Source organism: Bufo bufo, chromosome 9 (assembly GCF_905171765.1).
Source record: "Bufo bufo chromosome 9, aBufBuf1.1, whole genome shotgun sequence".
NCBI lineage: Eukaryota > Metazoa > Chordata > Amphibia > Anura > Bufonidae > Bufo > Bufo bufo.
In genome coordinates this window covers 41,791,439-41,806,644 of record NC_053397.1, presented here as the reverse complement: position 1 = coordinate 41,806,644, position 15,206 = coordinate 41,791,439, and the positions used below count along the sequence as shown (strand labels likewise).

The following is a 15,206-nucleotide window of genomic DNA, read 5'->3' as shown; positions in this document are numbered from 1 at the left end:
GGGCAGGCACGAGCTCCACATCACTCCTCTAGCATCTTCCCAGGGTCAGCCACCATACTCTCGTGTCCCATGCTGCAGTGTGGCTGCTTGGTCTCTTTCTGTGTGTGTGTGTATTAGTGTCTATTCATTGAACGTCACCCTACAGCACTGCAAGAGTTAATTCACCTTTTTGCTCTGTGCTCAGCTGTTTGACTAATGAGCTCATCACCTCCTATATGTGATGGGCAGTTTGTTCCACCCCTTGCCTGATCAGTCTTTTAAATTACGTTTGGCTTCACTTGGTTGCTAGGTCCTGCAAAAGAGCTATAATTTGTTTGTCTGTCTGTGTACAGACTTATGCCTGTTTCCTGGATTCTTACACTCTGCCACCTGAAATAATCTCAGCCTCTTCACCATACTGACCCCAATCTGCCTGCCCTGACCTCTGGACTAATTTCTGGATTTGTACGTATTCTGCCTGCCCTGACCTCTGCCTGTTTACTGACTATGAGTATTGCCTGACCCCATGGTGCTTTCCAGTGGGTGAGCAGCCAAACGCACCAGGACTATTCTAAGAAGTAGTGGCCTGGTGGCTCCCCTGCAACAAAGACCAGGTCCCTGTATAGGAGTTCAAGGGTGAAAACCAGGAAGCATTATTAACACGTTTTTCAAATGTTTTGAGACAGTAGTAGGTCCTCTCATTTATTCTATTCTCTCTAATCAAACTAGGGCCCTTTTTAAAATATACTTTTTATTATTTATCTTTAAAATATATGCCCCATATTGGTGGCTGATACCATGCAGAAGTGCAGACCTTTAGGCCGGCTACTTATTACTACGCATATAGCATCCACCACATTTGTGACGTACATACAATACACAAATAATTGGGATGGAAGGTCGTCGGCTAGTATCCTTATATACGGGGAGTCTTTCCTTAACAGTCCTCCACTAGCCTTTGCCCAGGGACCACCCCTGATGGTGGGGTTTCCCTGTCCTCGTGCCTTCCCTACTTTCCCTATAACACCCTAACCGTGAGCGTGAAGAGTGAACATTTTAACATATAAACATGATACTGCCGCAACAAAGATGGTCGTTGCCCATAGGTCAGATAACAATAAAGTACCCCACAGTTGGATTTGTACGTATTGTGCCTGCCCTGACCTCTGCCTGTTTACTGACTTTGAGTATTGCCTTACCTCATGGTGCTTTCCAGTGGGTGAGCAGCCAAACACACCAGGACTATTCTAAGAAGTAGTGGCCTGGTGGCTCCCCTGCAGCAAAGACCAGGTCCCTGTATAGGAGTTCAAGGGTGAAAACCAGGAACCACCTTATAATGCTCTCAGGACAAGCCCCAATTAAGACTGGTTGGTTGGCACACTGGGTCCGCACTCACTGCCTGTTACACTCATAAACCATCTCTCTAGACAATTTCTAAAACACATATAGTTGAAAACACATGCATTCTTGTAAGCCATTTACGCCATGTTTTTGGTGCAAATGGTAACAGCATTCTTGCACATTTTGCTTAGTAAATCTACCATGTGCCCCCAAAAAGGATGACTTTCCCCACCACAGATTCCGTGCATCCCTGATTTATTCATAAAAGCTGCTTTTTCTTTCATGGAACGACACTGTACTTCTTAGCCTCAGCTCCTCATGTGCTGTTTCCTACATAAAGTCCACATTTGTATTTAATGTAGCTGCAGGGCATACGCCTTCCTCTGCTGCAGTGATTTCATGGTGACCTTTACTGGGCTTCGCAATTCAAGACGCATTATTTGGTCTATGTTTGGACTTTCGTGTCTGTTTCTAAAGTAACTAATGTATCAAATGAATAAGTGCATTGTCTCTTTATTATCAGTATTATATTACGTCCTGTCAGGAACTGAGCTTTGCGTTAAGTAACATTTGGAGAATATCAGGTTTTAAGTTTAATTCTGATATAAAACTTGTACATGCGTTGGCCATATGTTAATCCAGGAAAGCCAAACACAAAAAAAAAACAGGACAGCTAACAATATGTCACATTGGGCTGGCTCTAGTGGATGCTGCTTTTATCCATCATAAATGTAACAGTCTAGCAGTAAATAAAATCATTGGCCCAAAATGCGCTTCCCGCTTCCTGGAATCCTGACGTAAGATCGTCTTGTTTTGTTCTTGTGTCCCTTCATTTCATGTGGTTGTCGTGTTTCCTACTCCATGGATGTTAATGATATCCCTGTTTACCATCATTTCTCATATGCTTGTTAGGTGGCCCAAAAATTAATGAGAAACATGAATAACTAGGGTGTGTCACGCTTCTTTGAATTTACTATAACCATTTCCATAACTTGAAATGGCTGTGAATGAAAATCTATGGATCTCAAGAACACGGCCTGCTATGAATGGAAAGCATGCTGTGCATGCGTGGCTTTCTCCATGCACTGCTATGGAGCTTCCAAAAGTAAGCAAGCACCAGCTCAGGTATTTTTGTGGCGTGTATGCATTGTCATCCCCATTCACTGCTGTGGAACTTTGGAAGTCCCATAACAGTGAAGAGAGAGGACACTGCGCATGCGCGGCATGCTGCCTATTCATACCGGGGTCTTGCTCTTCAGATAAGAGTGGGTCCCAGAGGTGGGGCCCTCACCTATGGGACATTTATGGCTTATTCTGTTACTATATGCTTTAAATGTCCCGAAGAGACAACTCCTTTAACACCCTCAAGGGGGTGTGGTCTTTTCTGAATGGATTAGTTCACAGTCCCCACAATAGTTGGTGTTGGATGTGCTATAGTGAAGAACTTGTAACACAGAAACAATGCCAAGAGTCGTAAATTAAATAGCAGCCAGCTAAAACCATCTGTGTTGGTCCGATGTTTATATGTGCCAGCATGGCTGAGAAAAATGATGTTTTGATATAAGCAAATGAGCCTCTAGGAGCAACGGGGGAGTTGCCGTTACACCCAGAGGCTCTGTTTCCACTGTAACTGTCATGCCCTTTCCACTTTGATTGACAAGGCCAGGCGTGATGAAATTTTCCACGCCTTAGGGGCATTTGCCTACCAACTAGATGGAGCCATCGTCACGAGCCACAGCTGCTCAAGGAACTGGATGAGGTGAGTAACACCCCAGGCATATGTAACTTGATGAAGGAGCGTTGAGGCTCCGAAACGCGTTTGGGGACCCCAACAGTGACATTTGAAAGCCGGACAAACCATCTTTATCTCTGCCTTCTTGAAAACCATTGATCCTACTACTCCTGTAAAGACCAGATAAGCGGCAATAAGCCGACTCTTATAATTCAAGTTAACCCGCTCGTAAGGATCCAATAATCCTTCACTACCGACATCACGTCTGACGTCAGACACACGTGAGACATACGAATTCGGAATCCAGCTACCAAACGCTAGAGACCGCCTTCAGGAGTGGTAAAGTACCAAATACTTGTTCTTATGATAATACAACTTGGTCATAAGGCACATATACAATCGCATGATACATGAGAGATACCTTGTTGGCAATCACTTATTCTGGTTTTCTCCCGTATCGGATTGAATTGTCTGTGATGAATAAAAATCTATCCAACGCATTCAAGTGTCTTACCTAATAATATCTGCATATGCGAAGAACTAGTGATTGGTTGGACTACTAATAAGTTAGGTTTGACTAACAGACGCTACCTATTTTCTGGATGAAACCTAAGGGAAACCTATACTGTATAAGGGAAACCTATACCTATACCTATGAAACCTATACTCCAGATTGGACAGGACTCTGATCATATTTTATGATTGGTACCTACCGCATTTAGAATTGCGCATTTTTATACAGCTTATTTTTATTCTATTCCATGTTATATGTTGTATGTTTTATGTCTTAGTTTTATGGTGTATGGTTCTGTGATACAATCAGATCCTGGTTGCTTAAACCACCATTTATTTATATTGTACCTGCCTAGTATTTTATTTATTTTTTAATAATAAATTCGCCCCACGTTTTGAACTATATTTTGTAATAAATCCACACGAAATGGTGTTCTAATGGTCCATGTAGGAACGGATATTTGAGTGCCCCCCTACCTGTTCTTTACTCAATATGTAACTTTAAGACTACAGGTGCATATACAGTATGTGCCATTGATTCCCTTTGTAAAAAAAACCAAAATAATGTAACTCGTAATATGAAGCAAGTTGGAAGATCAAAAAATTTAGTTGAAACCGGTTTTTAATACTAATGTGTGCCCACCAAACCCTTGCCAGTGGGACACTCTTTTTGCATATGTTTGGCTAATGAAAGTCCATGAACACATCAGACATCATTTTAAATACAATGTGCAGTTTGGACACATTAAAACTGAAAAATCTGCGCCAAACTTTAGAGCAAATAACGTAATAAGGAGTAATTGGTAATAGAACGGCTGTATTTATTACTAGGCTTGGCCGTATCACTATCCTGGAAATGTTCCTTCTACCAGAGACTTGTCACTCATTGTGAGCGGCAGTGCTGATGTGGTTGTTCATTCCCTTATTATATTGTGTTCGGCTCTGACAAATTGTGGGTGGTTTGTGGTTGTGCAAGATCTTCTCATTGCTTGGCAGCAGAGGGAGCCTCGCGTATGTGAAGTGATGTCTAGCAGTCAGGATTTCTAGTCCTGGGAGAACTTAATATAAACATCTGCGAAGAAGTGTAATTCTTCAAAGCTATTCAAGCAATAAACCTAGATGGATTTAACCTTTCACAGGGGTTAGCTGTTGTCTCTGAAGGCATCTCCGCAGATTTGTTTTCACTGTGTCTTTTAAAGAGTTTCTCCTCTTCCTTTTTCCTCTCAGTAATGCGCCGGTTCTGATGCAGCAATTTCCAGATTCTTGAGTTTTTAGCTTAAGGAGAGATAATGGAGGCAATTTTCCTTTTGAGAACTTAGGTTTCTGTCGAATTACAGTGTCTGTCTTCAGGTGCGATCTCCTTTAATCCCCCAAATTCTTAAGGAACATTCCTGAGACAGACGCCAGAATAGTGTCAAGATTAGCACTTTTCTGAGTTGGCAAAAGCGATATAAGTAGGAAAAGCTCACGCAGAACAAGCAAAGGCTTAATTGCGCTATGCCAACTTGTACAGAAGATGACACATTTGTTGACCAGCCTTTTGCCGGGCCAAAGCTTTAACACTATTTCCTTTGTCATGGTGTGTAAATTCAACCTGCACCGAGGCCTCGTGACTGCCCTTAATAATGGAAGCCAAGACATTGTGACAGAGCTGTCGTACAACACTTCCAAACCCAATGGGCTCCGTTGGGTTTCTGTCTCGGTTTGCATCATTTTTTTAATGGCAAGAATCGCACTGTATGCTGTCGTTTTCTTGTTCTCAAATAACAGAAACTAACGCTTGTATTACACCTGCAGATAATACTGAAGATCATCGCTAACGAGTGTTCACAGGAAAGCTCGTTCGCGATGATCTGGCAGTGTGATACTGCTGCCGATTACCCTATGAATAAGCAAACTTCTTCATCGGGAAATTGGAATCTTTGAGCAGGTTTATTATTATCTGTCGGCGGCAGATTGTGCTGTGTAATCATAATCTGCTGCCGGTAAACAGTGATTCATTATAGGGACGAGCAATGCCATAGCGATCACTTCTCCCCATCCTGAGGAGGAGATCACTGCATGTAATAGCAGCGGTCTCCTCTGCTGACGAGCAGGCGATTGCCTGGAAGGGACGCTTCCCTCCGGAAAATTGCTTGCAAAACTTCAGGTGTGATATAAGCTTTACTAGTGTCGAATGTACTAAGTTAGGATTGATTCATGATTTCATGCTGCTTTTTAAATTATTTTTAAAGACAGTTAAAGATTGGGCTGAGCGCTCAAATACTGGAATACTGCATATATAAGGTAATACATTAATAACATTTATTCTCTGCAAGGCATACACAATAAAAGCGATATAAAACTGACCTATGTAACAAATACGCACATATACGTCCTAAAATAAACTCTGCATTAAATGGATCCAAATAAATGTGGCGATTATATTGCAATGTAGTGTCAGTTGATCCTCTCACATGAAGGGGTTAAAATACGTGAAGTAGTAGAATCCGCAAGGTTTGGTATGTATCCACCTCAGGTTTAAATGGTGAGTGTGTACACACCTCAAGTTCAGTTTGCCAGTGTCATTAATTAATTAATCAACAGGTGTGTTCGTCCACCTGCAGGAAAATACCCGCACTGTTCCAGGACAGGTTAGTAAAATGTGAAGCGGTCATATAATAAACTGTAAGGCCGGGTTCACACGAACGTGTGTGACCCGTGCCTGTGCAGCGGCCCGCAAATAGCGGGCGTAATGCACGATCGCCGGCCGTAGGTCAGCCGCATCGGATCGCGGACCCATTCACTTTAATGGGTCTGCGATCCGGCCGTTCCGCTAAAAGATAGGACTTGTTCTATCTTTTAGCAGAACGGAAGTACGGGACGTAACCCCACGGAGGCACTCCGTAGTGCTTCCGAGGGGTCCTGTCCCGTGCGGCCGTTCCGCGATTCCGGATTAGCGGACCCATTGAAGTGAATTCACACGGAACTGTGGCCGTGTATTGCGGCCCGCGATTTACGGGCCGCAATACGGCCACAGATCACACACGTTCGTGTGAACTTAGCCTAAAACAGTCATAAAATAAGGCGATATGGCAGAAGGATTCGCGGTGTATTTGTGGCGTCCCACTGTACCGCGCTGCCTAAAACGCCTTTTACCTTTCCGGACGGCTTCTATTGCTGTGAGTGTCCTTTGTGAACGGGCCCGTTCATACAGTCCTCAATTGACCAAGTTTGTGATGAGTGATACGTTCAGATGTTCGCAGAAATATCAAGGTGTGTAGTACAGCCAGTGTCCGGCAACACCAGGGAGTCGGTGGGATTCCAGAGGGATATCTTTCAATCTGCAATTCTTCAAAGAAGACGGTGGTCTGAGGAAGGGGTATAGTGGAAACCCCGTAACGCGTTTGGTCAGGACCTGCTATATTCACGGATGAGCAACTGTATATTTGCCTTTATCCACCGTCTTCTTTGAAGAATTGCAGATTGAAAGATATCCCTCTGGAATCCCACCGACTCCCTGGTGTAGCCGGACATCTGAACGTATCACTCATCACAAACTTGGTCAATTGAGGACCGTACGAACGGGCCCGTTCACAAAGGACACTTACAGCAATAGAAGCCGTCCGGAAAGGTAAAAGGCGTTTTAGGCAGCGCGGTACAGTGGGACGCCACAAATACACCGCGAATCCTTCTGCCATATCGCCTTATTTTATGACTGTTTTACAGTTTATTATATGACCGCTTCACATTCTACTAACCTGTCCTTTAACAGTGCGGATATTTTCCTGCAGGTGGACAAACACACCTGTCGATTAATTAATTAATGACACTGGCAAACTGAACTTGAGGTGTGTACACACTCACCATTTAAACCTGAGGTGGATACATACCAAACCTTGCTGATTCTACTACTTCACGTATTTTAACCCCTTCATGTGAGAGGATCAACTGACACTATATTGCAATATATCGCCACATTTATTTGGATCCATTTAATGCAGAGTTTGTTTTAGGACGTATATGTCCGTATTTGTTACATATGTCAGTTTTATATCGCTTTTATTGTGTATGCCTTGCAGAGAATAAATGTTATTAATGTATTACCTTATATATGCAGTATTCCAGTATTTGAGCGCTCAGCCCAATCTTTAACTTTCTCTATATATAATTGTGTTGGTTGGGTGGAACATCGGGGATTTGTAGCCCCACTCCTTTGTTAAAGGTACAGTGAGCTGCTATTACCTTTGTCTTTTTAAATTATTTAGTTCTGCCCTCTGCCAATCCCGTCACTGGGAGAATCCAGTACAAAACACTAACTATAACATGCAAGGCCATCTACAAGATGTCCCCTCCACACATCTGTGACCTGATCTCCCAGTACTTTCCCATACGGAATCTCCAATCCTCACAAGAACAGATGAGCAAAGTATTGAAAAATTTAATTCGGCTGCTTCGCAGAATTTTAGAAAAAAATTTGCTTTGTGACGAATTACCGTACTTTGTCACAAAGCGCATTTCTTTGTAAGTAGTGGGTGCAATGACGGGGAGCGGCGATTGCGCCGCCCTCTTCATTGTACCCCTCAGATGCCACGTTCATAGCTGCATCTGACAGTAATAAAACAGTGTAAAATAAAAAAAATCATACTTCCCTCCTCCATTTCATTGCAAAAGCCGGCCACCCCCAACTTGGTTGAAGATCCAGCGCAAAATCCTGCACAGCACTTGATGACGTTGGCCGGCATGGTGACATCATATGTCACCTCGTACAGGATTCCACGCGAGATCTTCAATCCAAATAACGGTGGCCGGCTCTCTGTCCACTTTGTGGACTTCAATTCACTCAACCCTACTTGCAAGACATCCTTCTCTACTCTCCTCATATCTGCTCTTCACACAGTCACCTCCAAGGTTTCTCCCATGCATCCTCCATACCTGGAGCTCCCTACCCCAACGCATCAGACTCTCACCTACCATGGAAACCTTCAAAAGAAACCTGAAAACCCATCTCTTCAGACAAGACTACAACCTGCAGTAACCCTGCCCCCACTATAGTGCCATATGAGCAGCTTTACACTCACCTACTGTCATCTTCCCCCATCCCTTGTAGACTGTAAGTCCTCACAGGCAGTGTCCTCTCTCCTTTTCTACCAGTTTGTAGCTCATTTGGTTCATGCTTATTGTACGTACTTGTTTTTGTATTATCTACTTACGGTATGCCCTTTTCATATCTACAGTGCCCTGGTATAAATGGTGCTTTAGTAATAAATAATGAGAATAATAAATACAAGAATTCCATTAACAGATACACTCAAGTTCATGTCATTGTCCACCCTTTTTTAGATATTAAATGTTAAATGTCTACAAAAGAGTCATGGAATGGAGTGACTTAAACAATTGATATCCAGAAAAGCATCAACTTGAAAAAAAAATCCATAGCACAATCACATATACTGTAGGTTGTTAATATGTGATAAAAAATGTTATGATAAATGTGTCCCTTTTAAGAACCATTCAACAAGCATCTCGGTGCTGCATAAACAGTAGCTGCAATATCAGGCCACATGAAGGCAATAGCGCTCTACTACCTTGATACTCTCTGTTACTCTCTACCATGGCTTTCCCTCTCTAGAGCCCCTCAGACCAGGTTGGGCCTGATCTTTCTGTATCTGTGTGCCGCTGACTCTCCCAGTCGAAGTCGGTGTGATTTCTCCCTAGGTTTGGCCCACTTTTTCGTTGCATGAGGCTTTGCTCTTTTCATGGCATCCCATGCAGCTGGCACTACAGACAACTGGGCTGCCTCCCCAAAGCACCCTCCACACCACACCACACGCTGTCCACTGGGTCAGCAACTATTGCTGCATTCTGTCAGGAGATACAAACTGCTACCCCCTGTAAGGGCTCATGCATGCGACCGCAAAAGACGGATCCGCAAAAAATACGGATGACAACCGTGTGCATTCCATATTTTGCCGAACAGAACAGCTGGCCCCAATAGAACAGTCCTATTCTTGTCCGTAATGCTGACAATAGTAGGACAAGTTCTATTTTTTCGCGGAACGGACATAAGGAAACGGAATGCACACGGAGTAACTTGCGTTTTTTTTTTTTTTTTTTTTACAAACCCATTGAAATGAATGATTCCACATACGGTCCGCAAAAAAAAACGGAACGGACACAGAAAGAAAATACGTTTGTGTGCATGAGTCCTTAGGATGTGCCCAATTGCGCCCCACTGCGCGAGGCCACATTCACTCCTGCTCCCTGTTACAAGTCATTCTATATGTAACAGTGTCACCTAGTGTCAGAATTGAGAACATCACCACAGCGTATATGCAGTAATACAGCATAATAAAACGTGCAGAATACAAAATGACATCTGTGCAAACTGTGCGCAATTTAAACATCATTTATCCCAGCGACAATTTACAATCTAATTGACTCAATATCTCCTCAATAGCTTTCAGCCATTTGCATGATAATTTGCAGTTTTTGCCCTTAGTATGCATGGCTGGCATTAGTCATATTAATATAGACATTGCCACAACCAGCAGGAGCCAGGTAGCTTGTTCGGAAAGCAAGTCATCCTCTCCCTGGATTATCCCGTGTCATTTGTGAAAGGTGGACTCTGATGGGATAATGGTAATCCTGATGTATTGTGTCCGCTAAGTACTTCTTTGTGAAGGAGGTGTCGATTAGAAGAGAATGCTCTTTACAGTTAAGCGAGCACAGGATACACGGCTGATCCTTTCACACAAGAGGACGGGAGTGGCGTCTGTATATTAAACAAGCGTTGAAAATGTATCACTGTAATATAAGGAATAAGCCCTGACAAAATACTGGAGCCCTTTATGAATAAAATAATCACGGCAGAAACCGTATGGTAGTTGTCACTCGCCAATTTACATATTTCAACATATTAAATATTACTAAGTCCAATAGAAATCAGACACTTTTTTTCCCCCCATTCTTGTACAGAGTATAGAACACAATGAGTAACTATGGAAACACAGTTTTTTTTTTCCATGAGAACCTTTCGATATTTTATTTGCCATTAAGTTAAATAATGGTCTGGGCACAGGGTCAGATTTTTTCCCTCTTTTATGTGTTAATTATTAGGTAATTGGGTTTGTTAGGTTCATTGCTGTCGCTGCCCAAAGTGGTTTGATCATGGGAAGTCATGGTCTCCACATTCCAGTATTATTACTGAGATTACTTGTGTAAATTGACCCTTTTTTTTTTTTTACACAATTTATAAAGATATATAGAGATACTGGATAGAGTAAAATGTTTAAAGGGGTTTTCCGCGACTTTAATACTGATGACCTATCCTCAGTATATGTCATCAGTATCAGATTGGTGGGGGTCCAAAACCCGGTACCCTGCCGATCAGTTGTTTGCGCCACGGCCCTCTCTCAGCTTTTCCGAGGCCAGTGACCACACATTCAACGGTCACAGCTCAGCCCCGGAGGATAGGTCATCAGTTGTAAAGTCTTTGAAAACCCTTTTAATATGAAATATTGTGATATTCTTTAAAGAGCATCTGTCAGCAGATAGATTACTCCTAGAGGCTCATTTGCATATAGTAAAACATCATTTTTCTCGGTAATGCGGACACATATGAAAATAGGACCAACACAGATGCCTTCAGCTGCCAATCGCACATGTAACAGGTCAGCCAGTGTCATAGGGACAAAGTAACTGGGCAGCACTGTGGCTCAGTGGTTATCACTTGTGTGTTGTAGCGCTGGGGTCCTAGGTTCGAATCCACCCAAGAACAACATCAGCATGGAGTTTGTATGTTCCCCTCGTGTTGGCATAGGTTTCCTCCGGGTTCTCCGGTTTCCTCCCACATTCCAAAAACATACTGATAAGGACCTTAGATTGTGAGCCCCATTGGGGACAGGTTGATGCTAATGTCTGTAAAGTGCTAAAATCACTGCAAAAAAATGCACTAAAATGATACGCAACTAACAATACTAGCTAATTCCTCAAGCCAATGTTAAAAGCTGAGAACTTTGCCAATATCTTCCAGTCAGGAACATATCGGAGCCACGCATGCACCATGGGGTCCTACCACTAAACTGCCCGTGGTGTGTGAACAAGGTCTGAACAATGCTACAAACCAACTCACAGCCAGGCTCTCACAAGCCTCCATAGTGGTATCACCAATGCACTGTGAGGTAGGATAAAGCTGTGAGCCGCACCCACAACAGACCATGTGACACAGAAGCCGCACCCACAACAGACCAGGTGACACAGAAGCTACCAGGTGCAAAAGAACGTTACCACCAAAATGAAGTGGCACATTCCATACACATAAGGACAAAAACTTGTGGCCTAAATGGGTGGAAAAGCTCCAAACCCAGACACTGTATCGTGTCTATAACCGGGGGAACAATTCCTCCGCATGCGGTCCGCAAAACGGCGATCCCCAGCCAAAAATGTCTGTAAAGTGCTACGGAATATAACAGCGCTATATAAGTGCGTAAAATAAATAAATAGGGTAGCCAATTAATGGTACAAATGCCCACCTGGTTGCTGAAGTTTACTTTTCACAAGCCATTTAAATTTATAAGCAGCATGCTCATGTTTTTGTGTTGCCGATCTCACTAAGATAGTAGACCTTCCATGCCATGGGTTTGACACTGACTAAACTGGGGTGCAAAATGTAAGGAACCCACTGTTCTTCACTATTGACCTCCAAGGAGTAGTCACCAAAGGACTCCTTATGCATAGTTGATTTCTGACATCTGACTGACTTGTAGTGTAAAGTTCTGTGATGACCCCACTGATCACAAGAATAGGTGTCCTGTGTAATGGTATAAATGGTGTAATGGGTTTAGAATGCCATGGGTAATCGACAGGACTTCACTTCTGCTGTGGATGGGGCCAGGACTATTCTCCTCTCTGGCACATGGATCCCGTTTGCTCCTGCGACAGCTAGAGTAGTAGATCCAGCCTCGTTCACAGAGGAAGTGACCGGTAAAAGACGTGACTTTGGCAGAAGCTGGATTTTCAGAAGCGGAGCGCCACAAGGCCGGGTTCCAGAGAGGCTGTTTCACATGGCTTCGAAAGTATAAGTTACAAACTTTCTCCAACAGATGTGTTATGGTTGATAGAAGCTGGTTTCCTGGAAAACCCCTTTAAGGTTGTTGTCTCATTAGAAAACCCTTTGTCAAACACCCTATTAGGGTATTAGGGAATTCTAATTAGCAGTTTGACCCTTCTAACACAAAAAAATCCACATAGGACAAACCTTTAAGTTAAATGGCTCTGAATCCTAGAAAGTGAGATTAATATCCATACTGAGGTTCTTTAGCCCTTTTGTCATGTAAGAGCTACGCAACATGGATAAACGGTCATTTCCAATTTCCACCAGGATGCTTCAATTGGAAGAGAGATTTCTGGGGATTTTTGGTGTCCTATAATCTAATCTAATATTAGCCCAAATAGGGAGGTTTCTTTCATTGTATGTACTAATTTATGGTACTTAGGCTTCATGCACTCAACCATCTTTTTGGTCTGTGTCCGATCCACAAGTTTTGAAGTTCTGACACAGACCCATTCATTTCTATGGGACCACAAAAAATGCGGAGAGCACACACGTCATCCATGTGCCGTCTGCATCCGTGTGTTCGTCCTGCAAGTTATAGAACATGGCCTATTCTTGCCTGTTTTGCAGACAAGGACAGGCATTTCTACTATTGGGTCCGTGAAAAATGCAACTTGCACGCGGCCGGTATCTGTGGGTTGCATAGTCTTGGTTTGTGGGTTGCAAAATACATACGGTCGTGTGCATGAGGCCTTAGCTGCAGAATCCCATTGTCTTTTCCTGCGCTTGCTATTTTCACCCTTTCTTTCCTGACCTTTGCAGTGTAGCATTTCTTTGGAGCACAAACATTCAATTATATAAAGGAGGAAGAGTTGGCGTTCTTCCTACATTGTAAAGCTTTGTAATACTTTTAAATAAAGCAGGTATAATTCTATTTCAGTAATGAAACACATTGCTCGTAAGGTTCTGAACTCTCAGTCTGGGCTTTTGTTCCAGGGCCCTGAAAGACAAGACTCAAGATGACTTTGATTTCATCGTGCCGTGCATGCAGCAGCAGGGTTGGCAGCCTGCTTTGATTTCAATCACATCCCCCTTTGGGTATTATGGATATCATGTGTATGTTCCTGTTGCACAGTAACCTAATTCATGTCTGGTTAGATGGTAATACCTTGTTTTATTCCCATACGGTATCTACTGACTCTCCTTCTCTTTTGTTAAAGACATCACTATAACATAACAGTTTAGAAGTACCGGGTTTTCTTCTTTTTTATTTGATAAGCAGTTTAGATCATGCTGACAGCGCTAGGTAGGGGTCCGGGGAGAGCAGGATAAAACATACCTTTTGTAGAGCTTTTATTATCAGGAGTAGTGTGCATATGAAGTTTTATTCTGCCAGATTCTGCTTCTGCAGGTGCACTGAGAGTAGAGCTTCGCTGTGAAGTGCTGGCTGCATTATGCTGCTGCACAGCCTCTCCCCTCTGTGAGTGGCAGCTGTAGTAGTCTCCTGGTTGGATGATACAGTTGTCACTCAGGAAGAGGGAACCTGAAGCAGCTCAATATAGAGAGCACTTTACAGTAAAGCTCTGCCTTTGGATGACTGCAGCAGCAGAAGCTGGCAGAATAAAACTTCATGTTCTCACTATTCCTGATTATAAAAGCTCCATAAATGTATGCTTGTACTGCTCTCCCAAGCCTCTATCTAGTGCTGTTAGCAGGTTCTAAATTGCCGTTAGACTCCCTTTAAGGGTGCGTTCACACGACCGTAAGTGTTTTGCAGTCTGCGAACTGCGGACACGCAAAACACGGATACCGGCCGCGTGCGTTCCGCAATTTGCGGACCGTACATGGCCAGCGCTATATAGAGAATGCCTAAGCTTGTCCGCTAGAATAGGACATGCTCTATCTTTTTTGCGGGGGCCACAGAATGGAACGGATGCGTAGAGCACACGGTGTGTGGACCCATTCATTTCTAAGGGGCCGCAAATAATGCAGACAGTGCACGGATGTCAACTGTGTGTTGTCTGTGGCAATTCTGCAAATTATAGAAATGTCCTATTCCTAGAGACTAGAATAGGCAGTTCTAATAGGTAAATGTGGCATGCACACGACCGGTATCCATATTTTGTGGATCCATGGTTTGCAGACCGCAAAATGCATACGGTTGTGTGCATGTAGCCATGAATGGGTTGTCTAGTTGTAAAAACATATTTTGAATACCCTGTTATTACAGGGTGCCCATCTGTGTAATGCATCATTTGCCCTGTGGTTACCAGTGTATATGCTTCCTGAGTGTATACATTCCTATGTTTGAGCTCTTGTATATGCTAGTACACAGAAAGTGTATACACCTATTGTATATTTGAAGGGGAAAATGTTCTTTGAATGGTTTGGTGGTTTGATTGTTGTTGTGGTATGAGTTTTACAGGTCAAAGCTGTAGGACCAGTATTTAAAGGAGTTGTCTCATCTCACCATTACTAAGTCGAGTTGAGACTAAGACCTGACTACCAGGTGGCCGGGAAACAGTGCAGCGGGCCGGTGTTGTGCTGTTTTATGTAGCTCCCATTGCAGTGCATGCAAGCTGTGCTACCTAGGGAAACAGGTGGACT

At 43.2% G+C, this 15,206-nt stretch overlaps 1 protein-coding gene across 1 annotated transcript in view; it reads left to right on the top strand.

Moving 5' to 3' along the window:
• The window catches only part of ERC2 (ELKS/RAB6-interacting/CAST family member 2), a 944,454-nt gene that overhangs the window by 311,862 nt on the left and 617,386 nt on the right, over positions 1-15,206 (top strand). The gene's annotated exons all lie outside the window — the stretch shown is intronic.